Source organism: Mustela nivalis (assembly GCF_964662115.1).
Source record: "Mustela nivalis genome assembly, chromosome: 4".
NCBI classification, from domain to species: Eukaryota; Metazoa; Chordata; class Mammalia; order Carnivora; family Mustelidae; genus Mustela; species Mustela nivalis.
In genome coordinates this window covers 33617776-33639110 of record NC_139023.1, presented here as the reverse complement: position 1 = coordinate 33639110, position 21335 = coordinate 33617776, and the positions used below count along the sequence as shown (strand labels likewise).

Genomic DNA, 21335 nt, shown 5'->3' with positions numbered 1-21335 from the left:
TCTCAATACCAACAATAAAGGCTAATACTCATTCAATGGCTGAGCACTATGACAACCGTCCAGAATCCATTCTGATTGGCCAGAAGCTGGACACTAACTAGTTTGAGTCTCACCCTTCTGACAGTTAACACCTGTCTCGCCGTCCTCAGTATCTGCTATTGCTTCCTCAGCCTGGGAGAAAGTTACTTTTGTGTTACATGCTTAAAGTTTATCTCAGATTCAGGAATGAATAAACATCCTGTTAATAAATTTTAAGCAATAAATACCATTATTCCCATTTTACAGGGCTAGAAAACTGAGGCTCAGAAAAAGAACGTACCCACAGATAGTCAGTGGCAGAGTCTGAATTTTATTCGGAAACAATGGAGTTTTAGAATCACAGAGGAATAATCCTCTACTTGAAGAATCTACCCCCTACAAAAGATAACAAGTGCTTAGTGGCTTGAGCCTCTGCCTTTGGCTCTGGTCATGATCCCAGGATCCTGGCATTGAGCCCCACATCAGGTTCTCTGCTCCCCGGGGAGCCTGCTTCTCCCTCTCTCTTTGCCTGTCTCTCTGACTACTTCGGCCTATTTGTGATTTCTCTGACAAATAAATAAATAATTTTTTTTTTTTTAAAGATAACACTACAGGGAACAAAAAACTATGGCCCTTGAAGGCAAATACATCGCTGCCCCATAAAATATTAATATGGAAAAAAATGGTCACAGTATGATTTCAATCCCCCACCCAACTCTCATCTTGCAATCACTGTCCAGTGCTACCTGAATCCCTAAAACTTTTACATATATCCGTGTGACAAGGAGTTAGTCTGTTTCTTTAAAGCCATGTATATGAACTATAGAACCAATGTAGCCCTATTTATCAAGAGAAAAACCCCAACATATGTTCTATTAAAGCCTTGGGAATCCCTAGGTAAATGCCTCATTGGACTAAAATATTACTACCATTTTCAACAAATGATACAATTTAACAGTAGATTTAAGGGGGGAAAAAATCTGAATTTAACAATTTCCCCTCCAGCCATTTCTTTAAACCTCCGACAAAAACCTCTGTTCTCAGAAATTATTTCTTTTGCTTTCTACTCAGAGAACAAATGAAAATGCATCAGAATTAAATCGCAGTGCCGTGGAAACAGTGAGACACTGAATCAAAGCCAGTGATGATAACATGATTCTCTCCAATGATGCCGGATTCCCCACACACTACCCATCATCGTGATAACCTTTAAATGCCCTTTCTCTTATGGCTATGCCAGCCATTAGTTGTAATTAAAGTTCATTTTGTCAAAATCAGCTTATTTTTGCTCAACAGCTGATTCTTTTCAGTTACCACTCACTGGATGTCCTTTCTATTTGGAGATCAGACACTAGTCCAACAGGTCATTTTACTGGTACTACATCCACATTAGGTGAATTCATCAAGGTAGTCTGGATGCTATAAGATTTCTGTTTAAAGAAAGAGAATGTCACCAAATTCCCTTAGTAGGGTGGCCATTTAACTACTCACCCACACCAGGACACCTGACAGGGAAAAGGGGCATTCTCGAAAATGGTAAACAGGAAACAGGCAAAGTCAGGGCTGCCCAGCAAACAGACACATATGGTCACCCAATTTATTAAAGAACCAAATACCAGACTTAAAGTCTTAGAGCTCCTGGGTTGTTCAGTCAGTCGAGCATCTGCTTTTGGCTCAGGTGATGATCCAAAGGTCCTGGGATCGAGTCCTGCATCAGGCCCCCTGCTTGGTGGGGAATCTGCTTTTCCCTCTCCTTCTGGCCCTCACCCTGCTCTTGCCCTTTGCACTCACACTCTCTCTCCCACATAAATTTAAAAAATCTTAAACAACAACAACAACAATAAAACCTTAAAGTCTTTTTTTTTTTTTAAGATTTTATTTATTTGTCAGAGAGAGAGAGAGAGCACAAGCAGGGGGAGCAGCAGGCAGAGGGAGAAGCAGGCTTCCCTGAGCAAGGAGCCCAATGTGGGACTCAATCCCAGGACCCTGGGACCATGACCTGAGCCGAAGGCAGCCGCTTAACCGACTGAGCCACCCAGGCATCCCCAAACCCTAAAGTCTTAAAACCTGAAATCCACATCATGGTGGGAAAGCGGGCATAGAGGAGAGGGATGCACTTTCTCAAGCATCCAAACCCAATGGCGTTTCCAGATTCACTAAACATAGCTCCTCCCACCTTGACTCTTCAAATAGTTTGTACATGTGGCTTAAGTCCAGCACAAGTCATGTGCTCTCTTGACCTACTTATTGGATTATTTTATTGTCACTCTTGATATCACCTTAACTTATCCCCCTTCCTGTGAGACTCCCATCCCTTCACCTCCTTATTTTACTTTCCATCACTGAGCCCATCAACCAGAGTGACCGGGTACTCCCTACATCCCAGGTACTGAGCTAAGTACCTCCTGCCTAAAATGGGGACTCCAAAGCCGGATTAGACAGAGTCCTTGCCAGGGAACTGTTCCCATTTTTGTTTGCAACACTTCGTTGAAAACCCAGTAACTATTTCTCCAACCTCCACTTCTGCACATCTTAAGCAGATCAAGCAAGGAGTACAATTGCAGAGTAGTCTCGTGAAGCCCCCTGTTCATCTGTAGGTAATTTAGTAAACATACGGATGGAAAAGAATAATAAACTATTTTTATTGGGTGACAAAATTTCTACATCTTAAGAAACCTCACCAAACCTCTCCCACTGCTTTTGAGGGAGCAAACACTACCGCACCCCTATTTCCTCCATCAGGCTGGTGACAATCAGATTTTGTCTTGCCTCCCAGTCAATTTCGAGCATCCTGCAGAGTGTCTAGCACAAAACAAGCACTCGATAAATATCTCCTGAGTAAATGAGGAGGGGCTCGTGGTTAACTAGATTTTTCCTGATTTCAGCTCAACATTTTTGTTCCACAGATGATCTCTCTCCTCTTAAGAAATAGCGTCTCTGGGGTAACAGCTTTGAGCTCAGCCCTAATCCCCAGGTCAAACTCCTAGCCACTTAACAGCAGTACGACCCTGCGAGAGATTTCTAATCATTCCCTGGGCTTTATTTTTCTTACACAGACAATAGTCCTAATCATTCTATAAGCCTTATTTTTCTTATCTATTCAACAGAGAGAGAGCACCATCGAGTTGGCAAGGTTTCTGTGGCATTTGTGAAATCTGGAAAACAATTTGCGTCAGGGGGCAGAGCCGGAACCTGAGAAATGTGTACTGAACACAAGAATAAATTGCCCTTCCGTTCCGTGGCTCCAGATCAAAATGTAACCATCAAAATCTAATTTGCCAAAGCTGATCTTCATTCAAACAACAGACATGCATCAAGAGCTCTCATACACAACCGGAGTCTGTCTGCTGGTGAACATCAAAGGAGGAGTTTAACATCTGCTTTTAAATGCAGCAAAACAACAATTAGTTCACCAGGAAAAGGGAAAGGTGTACAATCCAATTTTATTTTCCCTACCAAGACATCCAAGTCTTAACGGCTTACCAGCTTACAGTAGGCTGAAGCTTTTTCTGTTTTTGTTTTGTTTTTGTTTTTTTTACAGGAGCCCTAGAGTGGGGGACAGGTAACCCCGGAAAGGGATTTCCAATCTGGCATTTACTGATAACCCAAGCTTCTCCCTGGCAAGAATGGACAGGCCAAGTTAACTTCACTTTAAAGTGCAAAGCTAAGCAGGCGAAAACCACAAGGACAAGACTGGGTCTAAAGGGTATTTTTATCCAACTTGCTTGCTCTTCCAGCTACCTCAAATAGAAAACCTCAAAGGAGAATAGTGTCACAAGTCTTGGTGCCGCTTCACGTGGATGAAAGAACGTAAACTCTGGGACAGAGACCGGCGCCTGCCTGCCTTCCCGGCCAGCAACGTTTGAGACCCATGCTGCCATTTCTCTTCCCCTCGGGGGAAGCAGTGGCCCCTGGGAATAAGAAGATAAGAAGCTACCAAGGGCTCAATTTCCAGCACACCTGAACTCACAGACCACCGAGGCCAAGACCTCATTACAGACCCTGACTTCCTCTTTTCCCTTAATGGGCAGAGGCAAGCTAGGAAATGTCCCTGGGGTTTGGTTTCCTTTGTCCCAGCTCACGTATGCTCCTCTCCTGGAAGATGAGAGAAACTCCAGAGCTTTTCAAAGCCCAGAGGCAATGCTGATCTCAAATACCATTTTCCTGTCTTGTTTTGTTTTGTTTTTAAGATTTTATTTATTTATTTGACAGAGAGAGAGAGAGAGAGAACATGAGCAGGGGGAGCAGGAGGCAGAGGGAGAAGGAAAAGGAGGCTCCCGGGACATGGGGCTCGATTCTAGGACCCTGGGATCATGACCTGAGCGGAAGGCAGACACCCAACCGACTGAGCCACCCAGGCGCCATTTTCCTTCTTTTGAAAAAGCCATCATTTCCTACTCTCCTCAGGCATACAGGACAAGCAGCACTTAAACTCCCCTCCTTAGAGTTCAAAAAAGCAGATGTAGTCCTTACAGCAAAGGGTCATCCTGGGGCAAACATGGCCGATAATATTGAAATGTCCAGTTCTATCCCATAAGCTCACAATTTTGCCCTTCTTTAAAGAATATCTGAGCAGGGGCGCCTGGGTGGCTCAGTGGGTTAAGCCTCTGCCTCCGGCTCAGGTCATGATCTCAGGGTCCTGGGATTGAGCCCCGCATTGGGCTCCCTGCTCAGCAGGGAGCCTGCTTCCCTTCCTCTCTCTCTCTGCCTGCTTCTCTGCCTACTTGTGATCTCTGTCTGTCAAATAAATAAATAAAATCTTTTAAAAAAATTAAAATTAAAATTAAAAAATTAAAAAAAAAAAGAATATCTGAGCAAAAGCAGCTCTCATCTGAATGCAGATTTTTTCCCACTAGATTCCCATGAACCAGGCCCATGGACCTCTCACTTAGCCATCTTCATTTATAGATGCTTTCTTGCCAAGGGCCATGGAGTTCATAAACCAGAAAAGCAGGATGCAAACCTAGGTAGTGTGATCCCAGGGCCTCCAGAAAAGCAGGATGCAAACCTAGGTAGTGTGATCCCAGGGCCTCCGATCATCAGCCCTGACTAGGAAAGCCCTTCTCTTGGTTATCTGCATCCAGCTGGGACCAAGTAAGAATGACCATCAGCACCACGGTTTCATGGGTTTTTGCAAAAGAAGGTACTTACCTACATGAATGGCAGCATAACATTTTTTATGAGCTCATATATACCATTTAAGACATGTGAGTGTTAGAGCAGCCACAGCTGTGAAGCGGATAGCACGGCTTTAAGCTTCCAAACAGGACTCGAGAGAAGTGCAATTTTGGTCTTGGCCTCAGTCTTTGACAGCAAGTCACAAATTATTTTTCAGATAAAAATGTCAATTAGGAATTTCCTGAAACTTTAGCAATCAATCTAGATATCAAATTAAAATCCAATGACTCCTTTTTAAGTGCTACTTAGTTATAATTGCAACTGAAGCTTTACATATATAATAAAAATTATTGAATTTTAGGAGACAGAAAAATCTTGAGACTATTCATCTTTTTTTTTTTTAAAGTAGGCTCCAAGCTCAGTGCAGAGCCCAACGCAGGGCTTGAACTGAGGAACCTGAGATTAAGACTTGAGCTGAGATCAAGAGTCAGACACCCAACTGAGTCACCCAAGCTTCCCAAGAGATTATTCATCTTATCAATGCATATTTTATTGAGCAAAGGGTTATGAAAAACAAAACAAAACAAAACAAAACAAATGAATGAGACTAGATCCCAGTCCTTAGAATCTTCCTATCTAGTAAATTAAACAAAACACTTTGTATATCACTATGACCCAACTTAAGTTAAAAACAATAAAAGACAAAATCAGAAAATGTTATCAGAGAGATTCAAGTAGGGTATTAAGGGAATTGAACATACAGAAGAGATTACTTCCAAGCATAAAACGGTCCTTAAGAGCATAAACATAAGAGTCACGTAGACCCAGGTTCAAGTCTTACCCATACCACTCCCTAGCTGCATGACATCCGACAAGTTATTTAACTTCCCTGAGCCTCACTTACAAAATCTTTAAAATGGGACAATAACATCTACCTCTCAGAATTGATACAGGATTAAGGAAAACAAAACCTTAAAACTCTTACAACAGCTCCTAGGATACTCTCAGGCTACCTCCTGGCAGGGCATCCAGTCCCAGACCTTCTAGTTCTCCATCCCATGTCTAGTTCCTTCTCTTACCAATGCCCCTCGGTCTATCCAACACCCTGCCAGATCCTATTTATTTATTTATTTATCTATCAAATCTTATTTATTTATTTATTTATTGAGAGAGAGAGAGAGAGAGAGAGAGGAAGGAGGAAGAGAATCCCAAGGAGACTCCATGCCCAGCATGGAGCCTGACGTGGGGCCTGAGATCATGACCTGAGCCAAAATCAAGAGCCAGACTCTCAGCTGCCTGGGCCACCAGCACCTCTATCAACTCTCTTTTAAAGATGAGGAAACAGATTTTGAGAATGGGGAACATGCTCAATGTCATATAGTTAATAAACAGACCACCATGTCCACCTCCACATTCCTAGGTCTTAGGGCACATGGTATTTTGTCTAATTTCTCCTATTATTTTATAAGCAATTAAAAGGCAAGTAGAACATTTTATTATGCAAATTTTAAAAGGTACTCTCTCTAGGCAGGCCCAGACTCAAGAGCACAGAGTCTGGTGAGTAATGTGGCAGATGGCTATGGGTCCCCCCCACCACTCACTGTTCACACATTCCCTTGTGCAGTGAACAATCTGCACAACCTCACATGGTGGCCCTAGGGCCCAGTCTTGTTTTCCCTTTTTCAATCTATATTCCACACTGCCACCCAGGTGATATTTTTGTAAAACTCCTAATTATGAACTTTCTTCTACCTTAAAATTTTTATGTCTATATTTATTTTAGAAACCCCAAGCCTCAAGCATGCCATACACATGTCCCTCCTCACTCTAGCACCGAGGTTCTTCAAATCTCGGAGCCAACTGTGCTCCCCACCATGTCCCACGTCCCAGCCATAGTAGAGTTCTAGCGACTTCTGGAACATGCCATGAACTTCCATTCCTCTGTACCATGGCACATGCTTTTCCTACTACAAGTTCCAATAATTTTTCCACTTCCCCCCTATATTTTAATTCTTCCCACAAGACTTATCTCAGGGACAGCTCTTCCATGCAATAAAGACATTTCCTGATCCCTCCACTGAAATGACCACTCCTTCCTCAGCAACCCCTGGGAGTCCAACCTCCCCACCACCTTGAATGAGTCAGGAGGACATTGCATGGGCTTTGAAGTTAGATGGGTCACAGAATCCTAACTCAAACATTTTTCCAGCTGAGCGAGTGTGGGCTAGTTACTTTCCTACCTAAATTTCAATAACCCCTAACCCAAGAATCACTGGGAAAATCAAAATGGCTCCATACTATGTCTTTCATACTTGCTCAGGCACCAAAGTCACTCTGAGGGCAGAATGCATGAAATCTCAGTACATTTAATTTTATCATGTAAACTAAGAACTACTCCAGGAGGAGAAACTATGACATTCTAGGTACACAGGTTTTCAAATATATAAAATATCTATGTTTTTACAATTATTGCTTGAAGTTTATCAAGTACTGCTTCCAACCTCTCCCCCCACCCAATCTGTTAATTTAACTTAACAAGTAGTTGCAGGTACCAAAAGTTTAAGAAAATATAATGGAAGAAAGATTAGAAAATTCTATTTATAATTTATTTTGGAAGTAATCGGTCAGTAACATTACTGAATTTTCATAATCCAAGACCTTGCCTAAGAGTATCCCCCACCCACTGATGGCTTGTCACCTGGTATAAGCTAAATAAATGTTATTTGAATCTGAATTTGAAACTCAAATTAAGAGCCTTGAAAGCAAAGGCATATCTCAGTCCTCTCTGAATAAGGAGTTCCCGGCACAGGAGCTGGCACATAGTAGTTGCACGCCAAATGTTGATTTAATAACTGAACTTAAAATTGAGAAATTATGCAAAGGTCTAGGAAACATTCTGCATGTCCAATTAATTTGGATTATAATTTACTCCCATAAATTCTAGTCCAGAGTCTGTGAATTGTTCTTCCCTTTGTAGCCATCCCCTCATCTGAGAAATTGAGAATTTCTTGGGAGGGAGAAATACGTAGGTAGAATCCTTCCTTCAGCACAGAAATATTGATGAAGAGAGCAAAGCGGGAGCAATGTATCACCTGCACTCTCATAATGGAACAAAGGGACCAAAGAAGAAACAGTGCTTTCTACACCGTACCTGTCAGACAGTGGCACTTAAGAGTTTTGAATACCCATTTAGTCCCACAAGTCTCCTATTCAGAGCATGTCTGGTTACAGTAAACACTATAGAAATAATAGAAGGGGAATCCTAGTCTATTCTCTGTTTGCAAATGGAAAACCCACACTCTGGATTTCAGGTACAGATTCTCCTTTGTAACGCAAAGCCAAGACGGCCTCACAGTAAACAAAGAGTGAAGATCCAATTGTTTTACTTTCATTAAAAAAACGACTGTAGATAAATATTTATTAGCATGGGTATTCATTATTTATAGTTAAGTGGAAAAAGGACACCAAACAGTTTGAAGAATAGATCCTCTTTCAGTACTGACATAAAAAGAAATGTATGCACATGTTAAGTAGAAGAGTGAAATAGAAGCTATTTTTTACTTCTTTTAAAATAATCCATGGCCAATTTTTCAAAAAGTGCATCTATATAAACATTACAGACTCAAGCGTCCAGAAATCTACCTTAAATAATTAAATAAAATGCAAATGCAATCGAGAAATGTGGAAGTTGTTTCGGGTTCTGGATTTTTCCTACAACTGTGCTTGCCTTGCCCCAAAAGAAATCACTGATGCATTTAAGTCCCCCTTCTAGTTTTCAAAGTAGTTTTCTCGCCGCTGAATCAAACCTGACATTTGGTGCGGAAACCCGGGAGCAGATGGAGGCCCCGCTCCAGTGGGAGGCCTCCCTCCTCTCGCCACCAGGACCTCTCCCAGGCCCAGTGCCCTGACACCGTGGGTAAGTTCCCCCGATTTCGCACCCGTGATCCGGGTGATCCTGCCTGAAATCGCAGCTGCGTCAGGGCAACTCCACTGAGTCACCAGGTGACTCCCAAGTGGTGCCTGGGGATCAGGAGACGACGTCCCATCTCCACAGTAGCCTTCTCCGAAAGTCAGAAACACTTCCCTATGGCTTTTGTCACTGTCAGAAAGGACCTCCTTCCTTCTCCCCTGCCCCGCCTCTTCCTTTCCTTATTTGCCTTCCACCTAACGGGTTCCTTCAGGACTGGATTTATACAGAGTGTACTTGTTGGGCCGGTGGGGTCAGGGGACCCAGGGGACAACAAAATGCAGCCGACCCTCCATCTTGCCGCCTTCACCCTGGGACCTCCTCCGGGGACTTTGCCTCACAAGCGGTTCCTGTGTGCAGGGACCGCCCAAGGACACATCATCTCAAGGAAAACAACTTCCGCAGGAAATAGAAACTGAACCATCCCTAACCCCACACCATATAAGGTCATGTCCTGCCACCCCACCCTCACCCTATAAAAACCTGCTTGTGTCTACCCCTGGCGCGACTTCCCCAGCTCACTTCCTCACGAGTGGGGAACCTCGCCCGAGGATGCTTCCAGTAAAGCTTGTCTCGAACCTATTTGCCAGGCTCCTTGCTTTCCTCTTCTCGCCGCTGAATCAAACCTGACATTTGGTGCGGAAACCCGGGAGCAGATGGAGGCCCCGCTCCAGTGGGAGGCCTCCCTCCTCTCGCCACCAGGACCTCTCCCAGGCTCAGTGCCTTGACACCATGGGTAAGTTCCCCCGATTCAGCACCCGCGATCCGGGTGGTCCTGCCTGAAATCGCAGCTGCGTCAGGGCAACTCCACTGAGTCACTAGGTGACTCCCAAGTGGTGCCTGGGGATCAGGAGACGACGTCCCATCTCCACAGTAGCCTTCTCCGTCAGTCCCTAGTCCAAGGCTGAAAGCAGGGACGCCTGCCTCCAACCTTCGGACCACCTGGCAGGAAGCCTGGGAACTGCCCAATCCTAAATCCCCGTGGGCTGTTTACTAACTGACCTTAACCCTCTCTGGGCCTCTCCCAGGACTTACAGAGGGGACGCCTCATCCATTACTACACGATGGCCTAAATACTACTGGATAATCAGTCTCAATGGCTTCCCGAGGGCACCTTTAATTTCCTGATCTTAACTGATCTGGAACAATCTCTACCACCATAAAGGCAAATAAATGGCCTAAGGTTCCATAAATGCAGGCTTTCTGGAGTCTGCGCCCTCCTCCCTCCCTCTGCTCCCAAAGCTCCACCTCTCAAGTCCTCCTGGCAGGTATACCCCCTCCCTCCCTTCCACCTGCTCCTATGGCTCCGAAAACCCCTGAATCCTTTCCCCCTTCCCCTCTCTCAGAAACCCCTGAGAGTTTGTCCTGTCCACCGACTTGGGGGCCGCTGCCCCCCCCACTCTGGGCCTCCTACCGCCTCTTCTCCACCCTCTGCTCCTCCGTTACCAACTCTTGACCCCCACCTGTCACCTCCTTCCACCAACCCCTCCCCTCCTGTCTCCACTCGTACAGGATCCCGAGGGACCTTTCCCTCTCCTGACCTCTAAGGGAGGTCGCAGGGGCCGTGGGGGTCATTCAAGTCCATGCACCCTTCTCACTCCAGGACCTTTCCCAAATTGAAAAACCATTAGGCTCTTACTCTGCCAACCCAGGAAACTATATCAAAGAATTCCAATATCTAGCCCAAGCATATGACCTATCCTGGCACGATCTACATGTTGTCCAAACCTCTACCCTCACAGCCGAGGAAGGGGAACGTATCCAGGCCGCTGCCCGAGAACACGCAGACCAGGTCTGTCTGACCGATGCCACCATGCCGGTCGGTGCTAGGCTGTTCCTCCAGCAGACCCAGGGTAGGCCGCTGACGCCAAGACCGCATGATCCAATCAGAATGGCCAAGATGGCCGCTGACGCCAAGGTGGCCGAGGTGGCCGCTGACGCCAAGACCGCATGATCCAATGCCTTATCGCTGGCATGGGGGCAGCTTCCAACAAAACAGTTAATTACACTAAACTAAGATTATTCAAGGCCCAGACGAAAACCCTACTATTTTCCTTAACAGGCTTACTGAAGCCTTAACTCAATATACCCGTCTTGCCTTGACCCTACCTCTCCGGCGGGGGCCACCGCCTTGGCCACTCATTTAATCTCTCAGTCTGCACCAGATATCTGCAAAAAAAATTTAAAAAGACCGAGGGGGCCCTCAAACTCCCATCTCCAACCTGGTAAGAATGCCCTTTAAAGTCTTCAATCCCCGAGAGGAGGCAGCCGAACTTAAACGGCAAGCCAGGCTTCAACAGAAGGTCCAGCTCCAAACCCAAGGCTTGGTGGCAGTCCTGCGGCCGGCTGGCTCCAGGAGCCAACAAAAATGGGGAACAAATCGCACCCCTCTGAGGGCCTGCTTCAAATGCAGAGCCAAGGGACACTGGGCCCCGTCAATGCCCTAAGCCAAAGTAACCAACCCGACCATGCCCTCAACTGCCAAGTGATGGGCCACTGGAAATCTGACTGCCCCAGCCTCAGAGGCTCCCCAACACCTCCACGCAGGGGAAACCCTGAACCGGTAAGTCCTGCTTTCCAACTACTTGGACTAGACGATGACTGATGGGGCCCAGACTCGGATCCCCCTTCACCCATGCTGAGCCCAGGGTCATGCTCTAGGTAGTGGCTAATTCCATCTCCTTCCTGTTGGATGCGGGGGCCACCTACTCTGTTCTGCCTTCCTACTCGAGTACTAGCTTCCCCTCTCCAGTGGCGGTAATGGGAATTGACAGTACCTCCTCCAGTCCGCGAGCCACCCCACCCCTCTTGTGCAGCCTGGATGGGTTTCCCTTTTCACACTCCTTTCTGATAATCCCCTTGGCCAGGACATCCTTCATAAGCTCCAGACCACCATACACCCCTTCCCCTCACCTACCGCTTCTGCTCACCTCATTCTGTCCTATGGCAAGAGCAAGGATTCCTTACAACCAAGGGAACCCCAGTCAATGGACCCCTCATCTCAAAATTACTTAAGGCTCTCAGCCTCCCAGCCAACATGGCCATCATTCATTGTCGCAGACACCAGATATCTAAAAATCCTATATCCTGGGGTAACAACAAGACCGACTCTGTAGCCAGGACTATGGCTCTAGGCTCCTCCCAGGCTCACCTCCTACTTCGAGGACACCAGTCTGGTGAGGGCTGGCAACTTGATTTCCCCGACATGCCACACTACAAATCTTTTCATTACCTACTAACCCTGGTAAATACCTTTACAGGATGAACTGAGGCCTTCCCTACAGCTCCAAAAAAAACAACAGCAGACGTGGTGGCCACTACACTCATTAAACACACCATCCCCAAATTTGGCCTTCCACAGACCTTTCAGTCAGGCAACAGGCCGGCTTCCACTTCCAGCATCACCCAACAGGTCTCCGGGAGTCTGAACGTCACCTGAAAACCTCACATCCCCTACCATCCCCAATCATTGGGTAAGGTTGAGCGGGCCAACGGCCCTCTCAAAACACACCTCACATAATTCCAGATTAAAGCGAACTCCCTCCCAGGATGTCTGGACAGCACGCGCCCTGGGACCCACCAAAGTACGCCTATCACGCCTTCCTCCTTCTCTTGACCCTACCCATAACAACCCCTCAATCTCCTAAACCCTTCCGATGGCGCTTTTACTTATAAGAAACCTGGTCCCAGCAAGGTGCTACAATTACCCGACTCCTTTCTCAGGTGGATTGCCAACCCCAAGGCTGTCAGGCCAGAATTTCCATGCCATTTTCTAACTTTAACTTATTATCTCGGGGGCGGTCAGATCCAACCATCTGTTTTATTTATGATCAGGTTCATCCCACATGCCGCACTACATGGGTTCAGACTAGTGGGGGGGTGCCCCTAACACTGGTGTGTTACACACCACACAGTAACTGAATGGGAGAACTCCAAACAAGATTATTACCGTAACAGATGGCGCCTTACCGATAATCGCCGATCATATTACCTAGACATCCCTGATCCCTGGGATAACAGATGGGCTAAGAGGGTAGAAGCAAAACTATACTTATATGCTACTAGTTCCTATCCCACAGCTACCCTTAAAATTTTCCGAAACTATACTCGTATAACTACACGTCTCCAAGACCAATCTAAAGTAATACAATACCATGAACAGGCCCTCCAAAACCACCTACAATACCCCTCTCCTACATGAATAGACCCTTTTTCCTCACTTGCCTTAATTCGCTGGGGAACTCACTTAGTCAATATTACTGGTATAACAAACCTCTCCAGCTGCTTCATGTGTGCGGCTTTAAATCGCCCCCCCGCTTAGTAGTGGCCCCCTACCTCTGCCCTTCAATTATACCCTATCAATACCTGCCTCTATACCACCTCAGACTAACCTCCAGAACATCCCCTTACTTCAGGACCCCCTAAACCCACAGTTTCCTGTCTGCTACTCAACCCCTAACCCGGTCCTCTGCAATACCACTCTCACCAACCCTACCCACCAATTCGCTTCTACCAGCGTGTTCTTTTGGTGTAATGGCACCCTTTCCAAAACTCTCAACTCAACCCAGACTCTCCTATGAATTCCTGTCTTCCATGGGACTAGGCCTCATCTCCCAGTCCCCCAGCTGACCATCTACAGTCAGGCAGAGGTATTCCTTCTCACCAATCACCCGATAAAACAAAAACGTGCAGTCTTCCTCTCTCTTGTTATCAGAGTCTCCTTGGCCTCATCCCTGGTGGCCATAGGGCTAGGTAGGGGGGCCTTAACCCATTCCATAGATCCCACCAGAGGCCTATCTGAAAGACTCCAGATGGGTATCGAGGCCTCAGCAGAATCCCTGGCATCCCTACAATGTCAGATCACTTCAGTAGCCCAGGTGGCCCTACAAAATCAGCGTGCCCTGGACCTCCTCACCACGGAAAAAAGCAGCACCTGCATGTTCCTCAATGAAGAATGCTGTTACTACATCAATGAGACAGGTGTAGCTGAAACCAACACCCACAACTTGGCCAAAGTCCGAGAGTCTCTTCAAAACTGCTTTCCCCCTGGCAGCTCCGCCCCATCCCAATGGTGGCAATCCCCCTTAACTACCTGGTTTCTCCCAATCCTAAGCCCATTTACCATGCTCTGCATACTACTAATGGTGGCCCCTTTGCATTCTCTGGGTCATTCAGGAAAGGGTCCATGAAATGTCTGGAGTGACCGTCAGTCAACTCCTACACCCCTGCTCCGGCCTGCCCACTTCCGAAACCCCTAAAACGCCCCTTATTCAGCAGAAAGTAGCCAGACTTGAGTCATTGCCCTACAATGACAAAAGGATCGGAATGTTGGGCCGGTGGGGTAAGGGGACCCAGGGGACAAAAAAATGGCAGCCGATCCTCCATCCTGCCGCCTTCGCCCCGGGACCTCCCCCGGAGACTTTCGTCACAAGCAGTTCCCACCACATCCAGGGACCGCCCAAGGTCACATCATCTCAGGAGGAAAACAGAGCTTCCACAGGAAACAGAAACCGAACCATACCTAACCGCACACCATAAAATGTCATGTCCTGCCACCCCACCCTCATCCTATAAAAACCTGTTTGTGTCTACCCCGGGTGCCACTTCCCCAGCTCACTTCCTCATGAGCAGAGGAACCTTACCCAAGGACACTTCCAGGAAAGCTTGTCTTGAACCTATTTGCCTGCCTCCTTATTTTCGTTTTCTCGCTCCCAAATCAAACCTGACAATACTTATGCATTATAACCTTCTTCTTGTCTTTTTTTTTTTTTTTAACCTAAAGGTAAATTACTCACAGCCTTCTGTGCGTATAAATATTCTCTTAATATACTATCAGTTTTAGGAAGCCAGGATCTTTTTGCCCTGGTCCCTCTGGTAACACAAGGGCTGTCTTTAGCTTATTATTGTGACCAGAATTCCTACAGATAACCTTGCATCTACAAAATGGAAATAAAACTTGGACAACAGTGGCACAAAGGGAGATTCTGGTACAATGGAAGGAAAATACCTCATCAGACACTGTATTAAATTTTAAAGAGATGGTACATTATTTGAAAGGCAGTTTCAGTAGCTTACCTTCTGGGGGGCTAAGTTATATTTCCAATCTACACATTGAATATCTGGATTCTGGAGCCCACAGAACTAATCTTTCACCCTTTTCATTCCACTTCTGCGGACAGAATGATGACTTCCAACATAATCCTCTTTCAAACACCTTTCCAAGGAGGAATAATAACTGTATAGGACTTCCTTTACGTTAAGGTTAATATGTGAATATAAAATTCAACTAAATAAATCGCTATCATTTTTCAAAATGCCACTGGCGGAAGTATTTCACAGCTGCAGATATTTCACTGTAACATTAAAAAACTCTTCGGGGAAAATCTTCAGAGTCCTTGCTTTCAATGAATTTATATCGACAGCCCTCAGAAATTATATTCGTGGTGTTATATAGTTTGTGTATGTGCATGTGTGTGTAATATTCTTTCAGTACAATTATCTTTTTTAACCTAAAAAGGCTTCATAATTCATGACCCTCACCTTATTGTAATTATTATATAATAATACATAACTTGATTAAAAGCAAATTTAGAGTGGGTACAATATAACAATGAAATCTGATCTTACTATTTATAGTTCTATGGAACTTCTAGAGCAGAGTTCTCTCCTGCCTTGTTTTGTTTTAGATACATTTTTACTTATTTGTACAGTCAGAAATGTAGATGAAGCCTAAGCCATAAGGCATACAAAGTTTAGGAAACTACCTAGGAATTTTATGGACTAATAGTTCCTATGCTCAATGATACTGTTTCCAGAACATGCCAGAAAAAAGATGTGTGTGTGTGTGTGTGTGTGTGTATACAAGTGTACGTGTGTATGTTTTGTTCTGCTTACATTCTTACGGGCCATTCATACTTCCGCGTAATTCTACAACAAAGCAGACTGACTTTATTATCTTCAAGACCCATTCTACCTTTTCAAAAAGATCAGGGAATAAAACAACTTTACAGACCCACGCAATTTTTTCAAAAAGACAGCAAAACCATTCACACAATGTCTTAATTAGAATACCTCAGAGTACCAACAAAAAGCTATAAAACAGTAAAACTGACAGGCACATCGATTCTTCCAAGACCAAGCTACATGAGAGACTTATTGAAGACACGATTACATATTTTATTTTCTTTTCCAGACAAGAAAAGAGCCAAATGGATTTCATTCTTATTCTAAAACTTCAGAACCAAAGAACCTATCTAAAAGTCTAAAACACCTGAGGCTCAGAAAACTGGATTCACTTTCCTGGCAGCCCCAGTAAAATACTTCACCTTTATAATTTAATTTGTTTACTTCGCACCTGATAAAAGGTTTATCACAATCTTGAGGACTTGAAGTTTATGAAGCCCGAAGATGTGCCACAATAAAGACCGTCATCCTAATCTCTTAGAAGGCTTTTTTTTTTTTTTTTTTAAAGTCTCTCAAGGGGCACCTGGGTGGCTCAGTGGGTTAAGCCTCTGCCTTCAGCTCAGCTGTCATGGTCTCAGGGTCCTGGGATGGAGACCCACATCAGGCTCTCTGCTCAGCAGGGAACCTGCTTCCCCCTCCCCCTCTGACTGCCTCTCTGCCTACTTGTGATCTTTCCCTCTCTGTGTCAAATAAATAAATAAAATCTATAAAAAAAAAGTCTCTGGGACGCCTGGGTGGCTCAGTGGGTTAAAGCCTCTGCCTTCGGCTCGGGTCATGATCCCAGGGTCCTGGGATCGAGCCCCGCATCGGGCTCTCTGCTCAGCGGGGAGCCTGCTTCCTCCTCTCTCTCTGCCTGCCTCTCTGCCTCCTTGTGATTTCTATCAAATAAATAAATAAATCTTAAAAAAAAAAAAAAAAGTCTCTCAAGTTCTTCTCCATGTTTCAAATCTGTAAGAGCATATAAAACTTACAAAGCCAGGGAAGAATGAAAGTAGAAAAGCTATAACCCTACACTGTTAACTTTCTGAGAGAAGTATAAATAACAAGAAATTTTTTCTTTTTTAAAGCAAGTTAAAAAATTACTTACTTTTTCCCCAGGTCTTTGGTACAGAGCTCAGAAGGCAAATTCCCTTTTCCCACAAAGTCTTGTTAATTAATAGCAATCACTCAGTGAGGTCAAGCAGCACAAATATCTAAAAATTGAGCAGAGACAAAAAGTTAAAATCCAAAGTCATATCCGAAATTAAAAATCAAGACACCCCCCCCTTGCTATTCAGGGTCTCTCTGCATAATTAAGATACAGATTTCATTGGAACATCTAAATGATGAACCCATGTTAGCTACTTTTCTTTCAGAACAATACTAACAAGGCCTGCTAAATCAAGATGGTATTTTGATCCATCGTCTTATTAAAATCCCTAAAGGAGGATCCAGCAAAGGCTTCTTGGCAACCATTCACGGTAAAAATGTCCTTCTCGGGGAGCCATAAAAAAATAACTGAGGGAGGATCTGGGCTTCTAATTATATTGCGACTTGGGAGGGAAGGTCTCCTAAAGTCACACTTGCCTGCTCCACCTTCCAAAGATGAGCTCATCTCACAAGCAAAGAAATGGTTGTAAATAGAAATGAACCAGTAACAACCTAAAGAGAATCACCCACAACTTGTAAGCACCCTTCTCATGGATTCATTTAAGCACACTTCAGTATTGCAGGTGGGATGAGAAGTGAGCTGTTTTCTCTAATCAAAGAGAAAAATCCAAAAATTCCGTATGATAATATCCTTACTTGAAACCGAAGTTTCTTCCCAACAATCTCGCAAATGAATACATAGGTAATAACTCATGAGATGACAAAGTTTGAGTAGGTAAAACAGGTGCCAAAGGTAAACTATAACGGAAAGTTGACACGCCCCCGCCACCCCCAGGCTCTCCCATGCTGGGCCTTACACTAGATGTAATTCTAAGCCTGATAAACTCATTTAAAAGCCAGAAGAGCTTGAGAAATAGGTCAATTAGAGGGACCCAAGAAGCACTGTTACAGGAGATGGTCATAACTGACAAACAGAATCCCACAAACATCGAGAGGCATCACTCATTATTATTACCATCATCGTGATTGCCTATGTTTACACGATGCTCCCTTGTACGCCAGATTCTTCTCGGAAGTGTTCTACACGTATTCACTCTGTTAGGGATGGAGACCAGAAGAACATCCCCTCGACATCACCGTCTTACCACTCGGTACACTCAGTTCTGCTCTAACATTTGTGTTTGTTCCAAGATTGCTATATGAGTGAACAATCTGAACATCACTCGAATTTCACATTTGCTGATGCACGTGCTGATGCACGACTTCATTGCAGGAAACCTGAGGTAATAGCAGAAGATTGCACCCAGACAGAACGCAGCTGCGTTAAGACACGTGGGATGCTCAAAGCCCATGCCTCCCACATCTACGGGCGACCCCAGTGTCCACCAGGGCTAAGAGCTAATCCATCCACATAGGGTGTCCCAACTTCCCTTCTGATTTCAGGGAACCCTCCTTGCACCATTGCAAATAACTCACAGCCTGCAACTTTTGGAAGGCCTCAGTCTGCAGGAAAACATCAGGATTTTGTCAAGGTAAAGTGTCATACTGATTGTACTATTTATTTCTTAACCACCTAATATGTGTAAAACTGTGTTACAATTTTATTCAGTTCCTACCTTACTTTTTTAATATATCACTGATAAAGCTTTCTGAGCTTTATTTTTCCCATAAGTGCTGTGGGTTTTCCTGAATGATTTTGCATAGCATGGTAGGTCTTAGAAATACCTGTCTCACCTTTTAGCAGAACTGACTATATGATAACTATCATTTATAAAGATGCTGTGATTTGAACCAGAAGAGTGTAAATTGTGATTTTAATTGCTTTTCATTATGTCAAAGAGGACAGCAACATACATAATACAAATTGAGAAAGATTCTCCTTCACACGTTTATAATGCTCAAGTGTAGACACTTAAGGGACATTTCGAATGACATGAAACTTTCTTTATGAGAAGTTCTCTAATGGTGTTCAATAAATAAGGTTTCACCACCCCATTCTGTACAGATCAAGATGATAGCAGTATAAAGACAGATCCTGGCAGGCAAAAAGGCTTAACTATAATTACTGAAAATGACAAACTAAACTGAATTAGTTTTCACTCCTTGAAACCAGTGAATTAAAAAAGACTTTGAATTTATCAAAGACCCACCATGCTATGCAAAATCATACAGGAAAACCCACAGCACTTATGGGAAAAATAAAGCTCAGAAAGCTTTATCAGTGACACATTAAAAAAGTAAGGTAGGAAACTAAATAAAAATTGTAACACAGTTTTACACATATCAGGTGGTTAAGAAATAAATAGTACATTCAGTATTTGATTGTAAATCAGACTTTGAATTTGAATTTAAAAAGTCCAAGATACCATATAAAGTATGGATGTATATGTACAAAGAAGTTTTCCTATGATAAGTAATAATGATTTTAAACAATTTTAAAAATATAAATGCCCAACAATGAGTAACAGTTTTTTCTAAATCCATAAATCCATATGGATTTATTAAATCCATAAATTTAATAAAATGGGAAAATGTGGGCTCCTGGGTGGTTCAGTGGGTTAAGCCTCTGCCTTCAGCTCCGGTCATGGTCTCAGGGTCCTGGGATCGAGCCCCGCATCAGGCTCTCTGCTCAGCAAGGAGCCTGCTTTCCCCCCACCCCTGCCTGCCTCTCTGCCTAGCTGTGATTTCTTTCTGTCAAATAAATAAATAAATTTTTTTAAAAAATGGGAAAATATTTCTAAGCAGTGTTCATTTGCAATGTAGACTATAAACCAATATGTCCAGTATAGTCCCAACTTTGTTTAAAAGTATCTGTAGCTAGAAAAAAAGGTGGGGGAGTCAACATTTGTATATCTGCTAATTAGAGAAAATGAAATTAGAGTAGAATAATCTTTTACAATTGCAAGTAACAATAGATTAAGGAAGGTCTGGGTGGCTCAGTCATTAAGCCTCTGCCTTTGGCTGAGGCCATGATCTCAGGGTCCTGGGATCCAGCCCAGCGGCAGGACCCACACTCAGTGGGGAGTCTGCTTGTCCCTCTCCCTCTCCTTCTGCTTCTCCCCCTGCTCATGCCTTCTCTCTTTCAAATAAATAAAATCTTTTTTTTCAGTCTTTTTTTTCCATTTTATTTTCCTTCAGTGTTCCAAAATTCATTGTTTACGCACCACACCCAGAAAAAATAAAATAAACAAAATCTTTAAAAACACACACACACAAATAACAATATGCTACACAAAAACAGAACTAAAGAATTTGATGGGAAAAGCCTCTTTTTATCCCCACTTTAAGTTCACGCATGAATCCAGCCAATAAAGTCTAGCACAAGAACAAGGACACCAGAGGCTTCTTTCACACGCATTAACAGATCCAGTGTCATGACCAAACCCTTCCAAGTATTTTCTATCTGACAACTCAAGGCAAATACAGTCCCAAAAGGGACATTCAAAGTATATAAATCCATTACATCAGCCAAAATACAATTTGCTTTTACTGGCTAAAACTGTCATGGATTTAGTAAAATCCAGATGAAAGAGGATTTTTTAAAAATTATATAATTGTATACAAGCTGTCTTAATGTCTGAAAGAAATTTCATTCTGAATGAAGAAATTGTGTTCCGTATAAAGCGCCTTTCAAACAAGATCAAGATTAAAGAAATTCAAGGGGGAATGGATTTGAGCATAGGAATAAACGCTCCACTTGGTGAGTTTTAAATAGAAAGTACAAAGAGACAGAGGCTGATCTTGATGGCTTCCAAAAGATATGAGTTATATCAAAATCTTCCCAATAACCACGAAACTTGACTTTGAAAATTGTCCGTTGGCCAAAAATGGCTGACTCCTTTGTTGTGAGGGCACTTAGTTTGATCACACACACAGACGTCACAAAAGAAATGAATGGTGAGGGTACTCAGGAGTCAAAGGACAATTTGGAACAATGCGGCCACAACACACCTGAGTTCACTCACCTATGCTTGGTTTGCCGCACATTTAAATAACGTGTTCCTTTCCATTTTCAGTTTAACCTTCCTGGCAGAACGCATACCCAGGAACTAGCGAGAACAGTTGCCTTCATATGACTCTCCATTCTCAGGAACAGACCAAGAATTAAGTCAGTGTTTGTGGGAGTGTGTGCGCTTTGGTATCATAAAACCACAAAGCATCTGTAACGTTCAGCGTATAC

General features: G+C 43.9%; 1 protein-coding gene across 18 annotated transcripts in view; it reads right to left on the bottom strand.

The window, feature by feature from the left end:
* Positions 1-21335, bottom strand: part of APBB2 (amyloid beta precursor protein binding family B member 2) — a 365411-nt gene that overhangs the window by 242129 nt on the left and 101947 nt on the right. For 14 of the 18 annotated variants that reach the window (XM_082728836.1, XM_082728826.1, XM_082728835.1 and 11 more), the window contains one exon: positions 17154-17259. The exons of the other annotated variants lie outside the window; for them this stretch is intronic. The gene's annotated coding sequence lies outside the window, so the exon portion shown is untranslated. The remainder of the gene's footprint in view (positions 1-17153; positions 17260-21335) is intronic. 18 annotated transcript variants of the gene reach the window in all.